This window comes from Camellia sinensis, chromosome 8, assembly GCF_055761805.1.
Source record: "Camellia sinensis isolate YWXY chromosome 8, ASM5576180v1, whole genome shotgun sequence".
In the NCBI taxonomy this organism is placed as follows: Eukaryota; Viridiplantae; Streptophyta; class Magnoliopsida; order Ericales; family Theaceae; genus Camellia; species Camellia sinensis.
Genome location: NC_138968.1, coordinates 171855848 through 171873054, shown reverse-complemented (window position 1 = coordinate 171873054; position 17207 = coordinate 171855848). Strand labels below are relative to the sequence as shown.

The 17207-nt window shown below is 36.1% G+C and overlaps 1 pseudogene; it reads right to left on the bottom strand.

Moving 5' to 3' along the window:
* Positions 1–17207, bottom strand: part of LOC145798291 (cytochrome P450 72A14 pseudogene) — a 29173-nt pseudogene that overhangs the window by 7518 nt on the left and 4448 nt on the right.

Genomic DNA, 17207 nt, shown 5'->3' with positions numbered 1-17207 from the left:
TCTTCCTTGAAATCATCATCACTTTCCAATACTTGAAGTTGCGTCTTCTCTTGATTGGCATGCTCTTTTGGGTTGGTTTCAGCAGCAACTGCTTTCTCTTGGCCAATATCTTCTTGCATCTTTTCTTTCTGTTATTGTTTTGCTTCATGAGCACCCTCTTTTTTCTCGGGTTTAGTAGCAGGTTCTGTCTCTGTTTCGATTTCTTCTTTTTTCTTTTCATTCTTTTTCTATTTTTCTTCATCGGTACCCTCTGTTGGTTTGGGTACATCAGCAGCAGTTTGTGTCTTATTCCTTGTATCTTCTTTGGCTTTTGTCATTGGTTGGTATTCAAAATCTGGGTTATGTGCTTGATTCTCTTCACCATTGATCTTTGTTGGGGACTGCCAGTTTTTTTGGTGGACATTTCCTTCAATTGATCTTCTTTTTTACGCAATTCAGCCATGAATTTTTGTTCCATATCTTGCATTTGTGCTCTCATGGCTGATATGAGCTTGTCCTTGTCGTCATCTTTGGTTGGTGTTTGTGGTTGGTCATGACCTATAAAAATGTTGGATTGTTTTTTGGTTAGTTTAATTAAATTTTGTAGTTTGCTTTAGTATTAGACAATAGTTTACCTTGTGCATGAAATATGTCAGATTTCTCCTGGAGTTCTTCTTGTTGGTTTGTCAGTTTTTGTTCATTGACTTCTTGTTGTTGGTTTGTTTGTTGTTCTTCTTGTTCTTGTTGTTGGTCTTCTTCTTCATCAGTGTCTTCTGGTTGATCACCTTTTGCTTCATGTCTTTCTTCTGCTTCATCGTTGTCTTGTTGTTCATCAGGTTCTTCTTCTTCTTCTTCTTCTTCTTCAGTTTCTTCTTCTTCTTCTTCAGTTTCTTGTCCTTTTTGTGGTCATGTTTCTTTGCTGAAGAGTCTGTTGATGTGATTTGATTGATATGCAATAACTGTATTTCTTGTTCAGTTGGGGTTAAAGCACTTTCGTTAACCTGCATTGGAACAATGTGGCATATATGAGTAATACTGTAAAATTGGTCAGTTTCATAAGACGAGTTGTACTGTGAGTAATGTGGGTTAAGTGTCGAAATATGTTGCTTGAAACTAAAAAAATTTACAGTTTCATAATATGAGTGATGTGATATAGCGACCCCGGTCTTTCTCCATTTGGTTGTTGTATCCGGACTTAGGTTCCGTGGCGCTTGTTGTTATATATATCTTGATGTCATCATTTGATTCCTTATTTTTGAGTTATAGGATGTGCTGGGCAGGTTTGTTACAGGTTTGGTGTGATTGGGAGCAAATGGTTGCTGCCTAGTTTTTGGTGTCTTCGCTCGTACGAGGACTTTGTCGCTCGAGCGAGCTTTGCGTTTTAGATCCTTCGCTCGAGCTAGGGTTCCTTCGCTCGAGCGAGAGTTGAGTTTTGTATCTGGTGGCTCGAGCGAGAAGTCCTTCGCTCGAGCTTGTTTTTGCATCTGATTCTGGACCTGAGAGCTGTGTTTCTTGGCTCGAGCGAGCTTTCCTTCGCTCGAGTAAGCGAGGTGTATGTTTTGGGTTTCGTCACTTGAGCGAGCATTCTGTCGTTCGAGCCTGCTTCTGGGTTGCAGACTTGAAGCTTCGAATTCTTGGCTCGAGCGAGGCTTTCTACGCTCGAGCGAGAGTTCCTTGTGTCTAGTCGCTCGAGCGACCAATCCTTCGCTCGAGCGAGCCTGTGTTATATCAGTAGGCAGCAGCGGGTAAACACTTCACTTTTTCACCTCTTTTGTTTTGCAAACCCTAGATCTGAGCTCTCTCTCTCTCTACATACTCTCTCTCTAGGGATTCATCTAGTTTAGGTGTGTTTCTACCCTAAGTCCTTTGTAAGAAAGAAAGAGGGTGGCTTGGGCTTCGTTTTAATCTGAAAAATCGCGGATTTGGAGCACTTTGGATTTTGGTCATCTTCTCCATTTGAGCTCTTCATTTCAAGGTAGGGATAACGTACTCCATCTTATGAGGTTTGTCTTTAATTTTGGTCATTTGGATTAGTTGATGATGTTGGGTAATATTGAGAAAGTTAGGGTTTGTTTTGTAATTTCTAAAAGAGGGGTTTTCCATATTTGAGTCATATTTGTGTTGTAGACTTGAAATGGAGGTTGTTTATGGGTTATGGGTGAAAAATGAGCCTTGGGGCTATTATTGGAAAAATGGAAAAAATGCCCTAATTATAGCGACCCCGGTCTTTTCTCTTTAAATTATTGTATCCGGACTTAGGTTCCGTGGATCCTGTCATTACTTATTGGTTGTCGTTGTCCTTTAATCTCTTTGTATTTGAAGTATAGGTTGGGTTGGGCGGGTCTGTTACAGGTTGGTTGATTTTAGATGCCAATAGGTGATGCCCAGATTTTGGCCTTTACGCTCGAGCGGAAGTTTTAACGCTCGAGCGGTCCCTTCGTTGTTGCTTCTCCGCTCGAGCGGTACTTTTGACGCTCGAGCGTGATTTTCCATCTCCCAGTATTTTGCTCTGCAGTTCTTCCGCTCGAGCGGTAGTTTTTACGCTCGAGCGTGATCCCTTGTTTTTGCTCCTCCGCTCGAGCGGTGAGTTTGACGCTCGAGCGGGTGCCAGCGCCTACAAAACTTCTGGAAGGGTGCAATCGACGCTCGAGCGGCTTTCTTCACGCTCGAGCATGATTCTGTGTCTTACGCTCGAGCGGGGCTTTCTACGCTCGAGCGTAGAGTCGATTATATCAGTCCGTGATTTCACTTTTTGGATCACTTTTTGACCTACTTTTCCTTCATAACTTTTTAAAAACCGCCCCTGGAGTGTTTTTATCTCTCTCTCTCCCTCTACACACCTTCTCTCTTTCGATTGATCTACTTAGAGTGAATTTCTACCTTAGATCCTTTATTAAAAGGTTAGAGTGGGTTGAGGGCTTCGTTTTAATCTGAGAAACTTGAGATTTGGAGCACGTTGGTCTTTGGTCTTCATCTCCATCTTCTCAATACGGGTTATTTTCTTCGAGGTAGGGATTTTCCTACTCCAATTTATATGTTTTGTTCTAAGTTTGGTATTTTGATAGGTTGGGGACACTTTGAAAATTTCGGGAACAAAACCTAGTTGAATTGCTAAATTGATTTGAGTAAATAATTTAAGGAAATTGGGGAATTTGGTTAAATCCATGAAATTGGGGAATTTATTGATTAAATGGTGTAGTTGGTAAATATAAATCACTCGCCTATTGAATTGTTGGTATATTTATTTTTTTTGAGTCTAGAAATAACTGTTTTGGGCTATCGGTGGAGGATAGTCGTGCTTGTTGTAGACATTGCATGCGGATTAGGGAAAATTGAAACTAATCAATTTGTTAAGTCATAAATTTAGACTATTGAATTAATACAGAAATTACATGTATTAATTGAGCATTGCATATGCATATTGTTTGGGAGGAGATAGGGGATGTACTCCACGGTTTAGGGGAAGATAGGGGATGGACCTCTAAACCGGATTATTGTTTGGGAGGAGATAGGGGATGGACTCCATTAGCACCATATTTATGTGTGCTTATTATATTGAAGTGTTTTTACATGATTATTGATACAGCACTAAAATGTGTATCAAATGGGAAGTATGAAGTGTTTTGATATGAGCATGAGTCTCATTTGTTTTGTTGATATTGGAAGTAATGTGAATATGATATATAATTCACTGTTGTAAGTTTGGCCAGGTTCAGAGCCATGTTGATAATAATGGAAAGTGAAATATGTCTTAGACATTAGAGTCATGAGACTGTTTAATGACAAAATTGATTATCTTGGTTAACCATCTATTGAATGCTATAGCTTTATTCAATGCTTATATTTGGTTTAGTATTTTTCTACTGGGCTGTGGCTCACCCTTTATGGGAACATCATTTTCAGGTTCAGGTGATAAGCTACCTCCACGGACTTAGCCTGGAAAGATTTGATGTTTGGGATTTTGAAGACTTGTCTTTAGTTATATGTTTTACTTTGTTATTTTTTTTGAGATTTCATGTAAACATTCAAGCCTAGGGCTTAACTTGTAAATGAGTTAGTACTCATCCTTTTTGTGTCCAAGTGTTAGCTTGGAAAGATGTAAGCCCTTAGGGCATTTATTTTGATGTTGCAGGATGTTACATGTGATGTCTTTCAATAAGAATACTCTGATGAATAACCCAAATGATTCGTTTTCTTTTATAAATGCATGTTAATGTTATGGTTATTATGGGTTTATTTGAGGGCGTCACACTAATTGTAATGAATAATTAATTTGTATAATTAATTTGGGGAAATGTGAAATTGAATTGAGAATAATGAAATTTGGACATTATGAGATTGAATGGTGTAGTTGGATTAATTTATCACTCACCTATGGAAAATGTTGATATTATATCTGTTGTTGCATTTATGTTCTATTTAGAAATATCTACTTTGGGCTATCGGTGGAGGATAGTCTTGATTGTTGTAGACACTGCATGTTGATTAGGGAAAATCGAAACTAATCACATTGAATATGTCATCGAATGTGACAGTTGGAATAATACATCAAATTTATGTATTGATTGACCTTGTATATGATATGTGTTTATATACATTGTGTTGTGTGGGAGGAGAAATGGGATGTACTCCACGGTTAAGGGGAAGATAGGGGATGGACTCCTAAACCGGACATTGTTTGGGAAGAGATAGGGGATGTACTCCATTGATACAGCAAATATGTGTATCTATTGAAGTATTGATATAGCAAATCTGTATATCATATATGAAGTATGGAAGTGTTTTGTTTGAGGTTGATACAGCAATTATGTGCATCTATTGTGAAATAAGAAGTGTTTAATATGAGTTGTTATCCCAATTGAAATGGATGTACTATTAATATGAGATGTAACCTCATTTAAATTATCTAGCCAGGTTCTGAGCCACGTTTATGGAATAAGTTGATGAGTAAAGTAAAATGAAATGTAACATGGACACAAGTGTCATGGAACTATATTGTGATATAATTGGTTTATAAGTGTTAACCATCTATCTAATGCTATTATTTTAGTCATTGCTTATATTTGGTTTAGTATTTCTCTACTAGGCTGTGGCTCACTCTATATGGGACATCATTTTCAAGTCCAGGTGATATGCCACCTCCAAGGACATAGCTTGGAAGGTTTTGGGAGTTGAAGAGTCTTTTTGTCGTTTTTGTTAACTTTTTTTGTGTTACACGTAAATTCAGGCCAAGGGCTTAATATGATACGAGTTAGTACTCTCTTTTGTGTAACCAAATGTTGGCTTGAAAAGTTGAAAGCCGTTGGGCATTTACTTTTATTGTCAACATGTAATACATTTGTAAGGATTATTCTGATGAATGGAAAAGTGTTTATTTCTCTTATATCAATGCATGTCAAGAATGTGGGCTTTTATGTATTATTTTGAGGGCGTTACATGTGAAATAGATTTGTGCGTTTAAACTGTAAATTTTTACAGTTTCATAATATGAGTGATGTTAAATAAGTGTGTGCTTTGAAACTGCAAACTTTTACTGTTTCATAATATGATTTGTACTGTGAATAATGTGAGTCAAGTGTTGAACATATGTTGTATGAAACTGTCAACTGAAGAATTTGACAGTTTCATAACATGATTTTTACTATAATGACTGTGAAATGAGTGTTGAACAGTTTTGTGTTATGATAGTATAGAAGAGTTTGAATACCTTTTCAAAGTGAGTAAGGCTGATGTGTTTCCACTTGGAATACATTTTGCCAAGGTTCCATTTCATAAACCTTGGGAAGCCTTCTTTGTTGGATGGTCGGAGGAGTTTACTGTGCTCACAGTACCAGTACTGTAAAAAAAATTGAAATATGGTAGATAGTTAAAAATAGGTGGATGTCTGATATTTTTGTGTGAAGTGGTTGAGTAATGTGTTTTCCAAGAGTAACATGATGCATCCAGTGACATTCCTTGAGTTGTTGTTTGCATTTACCATTGAATTCATCAGTTTGTCTTTTATTGCCCTAACCCAATTGTACTTCTTGATGTTGTTGAGATTGTCAACATAGTTGAGGAAACTCCAACTGAGTGTATGGCCTGTTGTAGGCATGAGAAGTTTCAAGCACAAGTAAATGGTGATGTCCCTTGCAAGATCTTGACGATCATTGGTTGATTTTCCTTTTTTTGTTTGTTGAAACATTTTAGTCAAAGACTTGCCATCCAATCTCTTTACTAATTTGCATCTTCGTTTGTAAAATGAAAGCTCAAAATCCTTTGGTCTTGCATAGGATTTGGTGGTGATGCTGTCTTCTCTATAATCGATACCAAAAATGAGCTTGACATCACTGTTTCTAAGTTTCATTTCCTTTTTGCCAAGTATAAATGCTCTTTTTCTTTTGTTGTAGAGTGTTGTCATTTCTGCTACAATGGAATTGTAGCATCTGTACCAAGAGGCCTTTAGTTGTGTTGAGGAGAGAGCATTTATAATGGGCCAAAAAGGGGTTTTTTCCAGCTCTGTCTGTTGGGCTTTTGTGAATTTGACCCCCTTCAACAGTTTGATTATTGTTCCGATGTTGGAACGGTAATTAAATTGTTGGACTCTCTTTGCAGGGACTGCTGCTTTTTTCCCTTTTGATACCTTGGTTTTTGTTATGGGAGTTGATTGGCTTTCTTGGAGCTTTCTTTTTTTGGTTGGAGGAGCTTCTTGTTTTTTTGTTGGCTTTCTTTTGTTTGTTTTTGTTGTGGTTGGAGGTGTGGTTGGTGTTTGTTGTGTGGGTGGGGTCTGTGGTGTAGTTCTTGGGCTTTTTCTTGTAGGTAGTGTGGTTGTTTTGTGGGTTTTTTGGTGGGGTCTGTGGTGTTTGGTTGTTTTTGGTTGTGGTGGTTGGGTTTTTTGTGGAGGGGGAGATGTTGGTGGCATTTCAGTGAATACAGGAGACGGACTTTCAAAATGGGAGATACTTAAATCCCTGATTGGATTTTTGGGCATAGGGGTTTGTTTCTTCCAATATCTTCCAACAGCTATTTCTGAAAAAATGAAAGTGACAGCAGGGTATGAGTAATATAGTGACAAAACTGTATAATTTTGAAGTTTTATATGCAGTTTAATATGAAGTTATATGTATTTGTTGGTAACAGTTACGAAACTATATAATTTGACAGTTTGATTTGCACTTTATAATAAGTTACTTATTTGTTTTGAGTAGTGATTAAACTGTGTAATTTTGCAGTTTCATTTGCAATTTGAATAAATTTAGATATATTACTTGTAGAGTGATGAAATGAAACTGTATGATGTTGCAGTTTTTGTAAACAGTATCAACAATAGGAACAACCCATTATATTTTGTAAACAGCAACAATAACAACGAGAAGATTAAGTATTCAAAAATAACAACAATAAGGAAAGGCAATCTATCTATACTATATATTAAGCAAAAGGGGTTTTTAACCCCAAGTCTTGTGGGAGCTCTAATCTCCCAATCTAAATTTCCTGATTTTTTTATTTTTTTAAAAAAAAAATCTTAGCATTTATTAACTTCTCCCTTCTCCCAACTCCCAAGTCTTACCATCATAATAACACTTTAATGCATTAAGAACAAACATAAAAAAAATTCTTTGAAATCCAACACATATAAATTTCTTGAAAAGTCCCAACACATATGATTATTATCTCTCATAATAACATTTTAATGCATTAAGAACAAGTATAAAAAAAATTTCTTGAAAAGTCCAATACATATGATTATTATCAAAATATTAAACTTTAATATAATATATATATATAAAAAAGACATTTAATTCCTTGAAAAGTCCAACACATATGATTATTATCAAAATATTAAACTTTAATATAATATAAAAAAGGAAAAAAAGAAGACATTTAAAAAAAAATATTTAAAAATTACAATTCACATATATAGATAATTGTAAACACAATCCGTGCATAGCACGGGTGATATGCTAGTATTGAACAACGAGAATAAGAATAAGGTGTTGATTGTGTAAAAACAGTGGATTAGAATGTTTAAAAACAAGGGACTAGAATGTTGTAAAACAGGGGATTATATATGAAAGAGGGTTTATATATTTTGAAGTATGTAAAAGGTATATACACGAAATATGAAAGAATAATGTACAAATTTAAATGAAAAATAATGAATAGGTGAAGAGAGATGTTACTTTTTTTCCCCATTTCTGTGAATCGGAAGTCAGGAACTATGAAATTTCTTCAGAGTGGTGATGGTTCTTCGTGTTGTTGAGAGTCGCCGATTGGAGAATATGAACGGCTTGGTGTTGTGTTGAAGATGAACGGTTTCGTTTTGTGGTTAGGGTAGGGTTTCAGAGGGAATGGAGTCGAACGGAGGAGAGATGAAGGAGTGAGAATACGATTTCGAGCGGCGGAGATGTAACAGTGTACTGATCAGACTGAGATGATCGTGGGTGATGAAGATGAATGGTTTCGTTTTGTGGTTAGGGTAGGGTTTCAGAGGGAATGGAGTCGAACGGAGGAGAGATGGAGGACTGAGAATTCGATTTCAAGCGGCGGAGATGTGACAGTGTACTGATCAGACTGAGATGATCGTGGGTGATGGTAGCGCGCGTGTAAATTGGATGATATATTGTGGGTATTTTCGTCTTATTGATAATTTGATGACTTAATGGAGTATTAAATTTGTTTTGGGCCTAAATGGGGTATGATATGTTGGGCTTGGACCTTTGGGTCAGTTCCCCATTTTAAAATAATCCCAATCTATTGAGGCCCAATCTAACAAAAAAGGCCCAAAAGAGTTTCAGTTCTTCTTTATCTCTTCCAACCAACTTCCAGATCTGGTGAAGCGATCGTAAGCTACGTCCGGTGAGTCTCTGTTGTGCCCTAATTTTTTTTACCGTAATTTATGTGCCCTAATGAGGTAGTCTCTAATTTTTGTGTCTCAGTGGATTGTGAATTTCTGTGGATTATTGATCATATAGTCATGTTTCGTAGAAAGTGTAGATCTGTATATGAAAATAGAAAGAAGAAGCACAAAGTAATTCAGATTCAGTTGATGAAGATTTGATGATATCAATGTATAAATGATAATAATAATGAAGATTTAGTGAGCCAAGAACCTACTCAATATTTTACCAGATTTTCGTCCTTTTGAATTCTTGTAATGTAATGTTTTCTTCTCATCTTAATTTATATTAGTAAATGTGGGGATATATTTTCTGAGTACCAACACGTGGCCAAGGTGACGCCGACGTGTCAGCCACATGTCCTGGTTGTTATACCGAGATTATCTCAGATAGGCCGAGGTTACTTCCGAAGATATCGGAATCCGAGATAAGCGGATGAGGGGCAAGAGTCCTAGAATGAGAAAAGACTTCAGTTTGTATTAAGATGAGACTCTTAGAGAGTTTATCCTAATCTTACTGGGAGTCCAAGATTAGCAATAATCCTGAGTCCATAGAAGTTAGGCTTCTATTGAGACTAGGTTTATGTTGGCTATAAAAGAGAGGCACCTCCATGGGTCTAAGGTATGATTTTGATACTCAAGCTTGTGAGTTTAGCACTTGATTTATCTTTGAGAGATATACTGACTTGATCGTCGGAGTGCCCCCGGGTGGACGAACCACCGCTGGAATCTTCTCTTTCTGTTGCAGGTCAGCCAGGTGCCATCTATTCTGCCGGTGCTCTCCAGCTGGTTACTAAGCGGGCAGTGTGGTCGGAAAATCACTCACACAATTTGGCGCCGTCTGTGGGAAAGAAAGGAGAATAGATGGCCATCACTGTATAAGATCAACGTATCGAAAACGACGAGTTTAGCAAAGATGGAGAATATATCGACATAAACAGAGTGAAGACCCTTCCAGAAGGGACGCAAAAACAAGGGGCATGAGTGCTCCCAAGGAGATGACATTCAAGTATAGAAGAGCTCAGCCCAAGTGAGCAGATCCCGGATTCCAGATCCTGGATCCCGAATCCCAGAAGACAAGATCTCGGCCTAAATAAGTAGGTCCGAGAAGACAAGAACTCATCCTAAGTGAGTAGATCCCGGATTCCAGATCCTGGATCCCGAATCCTAGAAGACATGATCTCGGCCTAGATGAGTAGGTCCGAGAAGAGAAGAGCTCAATCTGAGTGAGCAGGTCCAAGATTCTAGCAGACAAGATCTCGGCACTTAGGTCTGAAAAGAGAAGAGCTCAACCTGAGTGAGCAGATCCAAGATTCTAGCAGACAAGATCTCGACACTTAAGTCCGAGGAGAGAAGAGCTCAGTGAGCAGATCTCAGATCCCAGAAGATAAAAAAAGAAAACACACAAGGTTGGACTGCAGTTAGCCAGGTTGAAGACCTTTTATAAGGTTCGCAAAGGAGTATGTGGAAGCCATGCAGGGGGCAGAGAGAAGAAGAATATGTTTACCACTTGTTGAAATTTGTAGCAATTTACAAGTTGGTTAAACCGATATGATGTTTACCACTTGTTGAAATTTGTAGCAATTTACAAGTTGGTTAAACCGATATGATGTTTACCACTTGTTGAAATTTGTAGCAATTTACAAATTGGTTAAACCGAAATCATTGTTTACCACTTGTTGAAATTTGTAGCAATTTACAAGTTGGTTAAACCGATATGATGTTTACCACTTGTTGAAATTTGTAGCAATTTACAAGTTGGTTAAACCGAAATCATTGTTTAACACTTGTTGAAATTTGTAACAATTTACAAGTTGGTTAAACCGATATGATGTTTACCACTTGTTGAAATTTGTAGCAATTTACAAGTTGGTTTAACCGAGATGATGTTTAACACTTGCTGAAATTCTGTGTGAATTTACAAGTTAAAGTTAAACCGATGTGATATTTAACACTTATTGAAATTCTGTGTGAATTTACAAGTTGAAGTTAAACCGAGATGATGTTTAACACTTGTTGAAAATTTGTGTGAATTTACAAGTTGAAACCGAGGTCACGTTTAACACTTGTTGAAATTCTGTGTGAATTTACAAGTTGAAGTTAAACTGAGATGATGTTTAACACTTGTTGAAATTCTGTGTGAATTTACAAGTTGAAGTTAAACCGATATGATGTTTAACACTTGTTGAAATTTGTAGCAATTTGCAAGTTGGTTAAACTGATATGATGTTTAACACTTGTTGAAATTCTGTGTGAATTTACAAGTTGAAGTTAAACCAAGGTCATATTTAACACTTGTTGAAATTCTGTGTGAATTTACAAGTTGAAGTTAAATCGATGTGATATTTAACGCTTGTTGAAATTCTGTGTGAATTTACAAGTTGAAGTTAAACCGAGATGATATTTAACACTTGTTGAAATTCTGTGTGAATTTACAAGTTGAAGTTAAACCGATGTGATATTTAACACTTGTTGAAATTCTGTGTGAATTTACGAGTTGAAGTTAAACCGAGGTCGTATCGGAAGAAGATTGGTTTAAACACTTGTTGAAATTCTGTGTGAATTTACAAGTTATAATTAAACCAAGGTCATATCGAAAGGAAGGTGGTTTAACACTTGTTGAAATTTTGAGAAAAATTTACAAGCTAAAGTTAAGCCAAGGTTATGATAAAGGATGATGGTTTAAACACTTGTTGAAATTTTTGAGAAAAATTTACAAGTTAAAGTCAAGCTCAAGCAATATCTGCGTACTTGCCGAGACTACCAGGTTGTCAAAACTTGAAATACGAAAAATTGAAGTCTTGATAGAAGACATTGAGAAAGTGACAAGTCCTAAGCAATACTTGTAAAAATATTTGTTACAATATTTTCAAGTGTTAGAACAAGGCCGAGATGAGCAAGATTAGAAGTTATGACAGAGGTATTTTACCTGAAGAGATTGCACAGTCAAGGTGTACTTTGAAGACATGCAAATTATTCTAAGTGTAGAATCATACAAAAGCAGAAAAAAGAAGACATTCATTCAAAGAAGAAATTAGAGAAATGCATTTAAAGAAGAAAGAAGGCACTTCGGCCTGAATATTGAAAAATAAATTATTCAGACTACAAAAATGGCACGTCGGCTGGATTAAAAGCATACAAATAAGGACAAAGTACAAGGTACAAGGAGTAAAAGAAGGAAACAAAACTACTCGGCATTAATGGCAGGATATAGAAGACAGTTGGGAAGACTTCTCAGCAGCCTTCTCGGCCTCGAGCTCAGCATCGATCTCCCGAAGAGTTTGATCAAAGCTCTTCTCGGCGATTGGCACCTCGGAGTTTGAAGGCAAGGATTGAAAGCAAGAATCTGGAAAAAGACACAGAAAACAGAAACAAAAATGTAATTCGTAATCAAGAATGGTGATGAAGCTATCAGGAAATCAAGATAAAAAAATTGCACAGGTGTGTCAAGCCAAGAACAGTGGCAGAAATCAACAGATGTGTGAACAGTGTGTATTCAAGAAGATGATTTGGAAACAACGGGTAAAACAGCAATGGTGATTAACAATGAAGCAGAGCTTCTTGGAAAGCAACAAGAAATAAAACCAGGAGGAACAGTGGCTTACCAGAAAAAGAAGCCGGAATGAGAATTGCCGAAGTCTGACGACGGATGCGAAAATGACAGAATGACGTAAGCTTCACCGGAGGAGAGGAACGAAAACAGTTGCAGAGCTTGAAAGCTTGGAACAATGACGGATTTAAGCAAAAGTGCTAGAAAGAGAAAAAGACAGAGGATTGAATGAAAAAAAAAGAAAAACCAGAGTCAAGAAGACGACAAAGTTCAAGAATAAAGCCAAGTGCACAGGCACTAAGTAAGTATGTGAAGAACAAGAAAGTAATGACCCAGACACGATGCTAGCAACAGAAAGCGGATATAGCAAGAACAGTGCCAGGCGTTCAAATAATTCAAAACTTGAAAACAGACGAAAATAGAAAGACAATAGAGGGCAAGTAAACGGATTCAGAAGAGTTATGAAAGATTGAGCTTAATAAAAGAGTTTATGAACCTACCAAGAGAAATGAACGCCGATATGAAGATCGCCGGAGTCGAATAGATGACTGGAAGTTGGGAACCCACCGAAGAATGTGAGTGGAGCAATTGCAAAACTCTTGGAGTTTTCGAATTAATGGAACAAGAACCTCGGCTAGGAGGTGTAATCTCGAACAGCTTGGAAAGTATGAAGCTTGATACTTGACAGAAGTGGACAGTAAAGTCCAGGGAACTTTGAGGTCGGCGAGTTTGATCTCAGACAGAGGGGCACAGATGAACGAACACTGAAGGTTCCATCACCTCAAAATGCTGAGGTAATAGAACCTAGGGGGCAGTTGCGGGGATATATTTTCTAAGTACCAACACGTGGCCAAGGTGACGCCGACGTGTCAGCCACATGTCCTGGTTGTTATGCTGAGGTTATCTCGGATAGGCTAAGGTTACCTCCGAAGATATCGGAATCCGAGATAAGTGGATGAGGGGCAAGAGTCCTAGAATAAGAAAAGACTTCAGTTTGTATTAAGATGAGACTCTTAGAGAGTTTATCCTAATCTTACTGGGAGTCCAAGATTAGCAGTAATCCTGAGTCCATAGAAGTTAGGCTTCTATTGGGACTAGGTTTATGTTGGCTATAAAAGAGAGGCACCTCCATGGGTCTAAGGTATGCTTTTGATACTCAAGCTTGTGAGTTTAGCACTTGATTTATCTTTGAGAGATATACTGACTTGATTGTCGGAGTGCCCCCGGGTGGACGAACCACCGCCGGAATCTTCTCTTTCTGTTGCAGGTCAGCCAGGTGCCATTTATTTTGTCGGTGCTCTCCAGCTGGTTACTAAGCAGACAGTGTGGGCGGAAAATCACTCACATAGTAAATTTTAGTTATTATAAGTAAAATGTGTGCGGATATGAGCATTTATATATATATATATATATATATATATATATATATTATTTACCATTTTTTTTGGGTGTTAAATATGTAAAGGAGAAGGTTTTTCTCCAACCCAAGATGTAGGAGCTCTTACATCCTAAGTAATGTGGCACCTTATGATTGGCTAAGAAATTACATGAAAACTTGTACTTGGAATCCTACTTATCTTAGGTAACTTATTTATGTTTTTTGTAATTAAATTTTTATCTAAAAAAAATTAAATATTGGCAATTTTTTTGATAAATTATCAGATAATTTTTATTTGTTTATTTTTTATACGATCAAATTGCTCTACAATTAGTACGGGTTAAAAATTTACATACATAACACTGTATGTCGTAGAATTTTGTTAACAAAAATAAGTATGTTTGGTTTTATTTTGTAAAAATAACTTTTAGTTTTTTATTTCCTCTTTTTATTTTGTCTCCAGTTACTTTTTCATATTTTAATCAAAAATTTAAAATTTTATTGACGCGATGCCGATTAAAATGTTTTCTAAAAAATCCGATTTTTTTTATAACTAAAAACAAATAAAAAATAAAAACAAAAATTGGCACACACTACTAGAAAACAGGGCTTTTGAGTCGGCAGCGTGCCGTCGCAAATAGCGTATTTGCAGACGCAAAAACTTTTTGCGACGGCGTCTCAATGGACGAAAATGGTGGGGTCGCAAAAAGTTTTTGAGACGGTAGATTGCCGACTCAAAAAGTGGTTAAATGTTTTAAAAAAATTTAAGCCATAATTTTCTCATTGAGGCTCCCAAGTTTCGAACACACTCCATTTGGACGATTTGCCCCAAAGTCACCGCACTAAGTCCACTTCACCACCATACCTCTTTCAGATATTAAATGAGATATATATTATTTATAGTATATACACTCAATATTAATATAAAAGTATATGTATAAATAAATATATTTATTAAATATAATCAAGTAAATATATATATATCTTGGCTATAAATGTTTTTTTTTGCTACGGCATCAGTTGCCGACACAAAAAGGTATAATTTTTTGCGTCGGCACAAATTTGCTGACGCAAAAGGTCTATGCCGACTCAAAAGGTCTATCTTTTGCGTCGGTAAATTGAACCGACTCAAGTAATGCTATCAAATATTAATTTTTTGTGTCGGCCAACGGTGCCGACGCTAAAGGTTTGGTATTTGAGTCGGTAACTCTGTGCCGTCTCAAAAAGGCTACCTTTTGCGACGGTAAAATTTGCCGACTCAAAAAATCCTATCTTTAGTAGTGACATTTAATTTTTTTATTGAGAATTTTTTTTCTATGTTTCTAAAACATACAATGTTGCTTAATGTATGTACATTTTTCAACGGATATTAATTATGTAATACAATTGTGGAACAATTTGATCATGAAAAAAAAAAGAAGAAAGAAAAAAGTTCAAGTGATGGGTCATCCAAAATTTACCAAAATTAAAATTTATAATTTTAAATAATGATTTAATTCCAAAAAAATACATAAGTTACCTAAAATAATTACGATTCTAAACACATGTATAATCTCATAACCAATCTTAGGGTGTCACATTATTTTGGTTGTAAAAGCTCCTACATCTTGAGTTGGGAGGAAAACTTTTCCATATGTAAAAGTGCTCTTTAGAGTTTGCCTAGGACCCTGTAAAACACGGGGTCGGCCTTCGGTTTTTCAATCTTTTTTTTTTTTTTTTTTGTTACTGTTTAGAACCTATACTAGCCTAATTTAGCATAATTACATTAGGGGCCCATAAGGTTTCAATTCAAATAACATTTTGCCCCTTTTTTTCATCAGTAATCAACCTATTAGTTTATTCACATTCCACTCTCACTCTCCCTTTATAAGAGGCTAAAAAAAGTGCGGTAGTCAATCCTATTAATTTGAGAAAAAATTCAATAAAACCTCCCAGTTTTGAGTTGATTTAACCCTTCAAAGTTTGGCTTATTGTCCCCAAACACTGCCAAAACCTCGTCTCTAGCTAGAGCTTGCCACTTTTGATCTTTACTCAACAAGATCATTGTCCACACAAGCAAAGCGGAGGTGGTCTCTTGCCCAGCAAGGTAGAATAGCTTGCACTCCACAATCACCTCTTCCATTGTCAGTTTGATGTACTTCTTGTTTCCTTGTACTTGACTTTCTTTTAAATTTGTTTTCAATAGTATTCCTAACAAGTCATTATCTCCATCATTTCCCTTCAATGTCCGCTTTTTGTTTTTGATAATATTGCTTAGTAGAGCTCTCATTTCATTATGGATTGTTTTCATCCTCACATTTGTCTTTGTTGGTAGAAACCTACATGCAATCAAGTAAATCTCAGTGGAATTAAGACATGAAAAAAGGACTCAAATAGAAGGCTCAATCTTTGTGATTGGTACTACTTGGGATGGAAAGACAAGTAAAGTTTCAACTCTATTTTCTTTAAAATGAGATGAAGCATCATATAAAAATGGGCAGATAAAATTTTTTTTCGCCCCCTTCAATTGTTGGATTTTTTTTTTTTTGTTGTACTTTTTCAAGAGAAAACTAACAGTGTGTCTGGGATTGGGTTTTTTGTTGTTTTTTATTTTATTTTTTTGATCTTTAGTTTAGTGAACTAAAAAAAAAAAATCAAAAAGTTTTATGTTTTTAGGTTTTACTTGACAAAACTGACCAAAAAACTTTTTAAAAAAATGACAAATTATTATTAATTTTTTAGTGAATTTATTTTTTGGATTTTGTCATTTTTTAAGAAACTTTTTAGATACTTCTACACTAAACGGACTGGGAATATAAAAATAACTGGTTCAAATTTGAAAGAAATCACTAAAGACAAAAAAATGTTTAAAAAATATGTGGCCTTTTTAGCTTAGATGCCAAAGCCACTCATTTAAAAAGTCACTTTAATTTTTTTTTTTTTAAATATGAAATGAATGCTTTTGGCATTTAATAGCTACCAAAACACTTGTCTACAATCCTTTGTTTCAACCTTTATGTAAATGAAGATATCAGGTATGTAACGGGATATTCACACCTATGCACACTAATGAATACAGATTTACTTCTGGGTGTAGCTCAAGTTGATGCCAACTTGAAGTTGCATGTGTGGGGTTCTGGAAGAATCTTAGGATTTGCTTAAGGTATGTGACAACATACTTGGTATATGCTATTTAATCATGAAATTTTTGTTGGGAAAAATTACTCACATTACATAATTTCACATTGCATATCGCAAAATTATGAGATGAACAAAACAAACCTTCAATCCTAGAAAAAATAACATGCTGAATAAAATACAGATAAAATATAAAATGGTTAAAGGAAGCAAACCGAAGCCTGTGTGATACCACAGTCTCCTTAAAATTGATTAGCCGCCTCACCGTTGGGTGCTGGAGGTACGCCGGCGTCTACTTCTCAGGA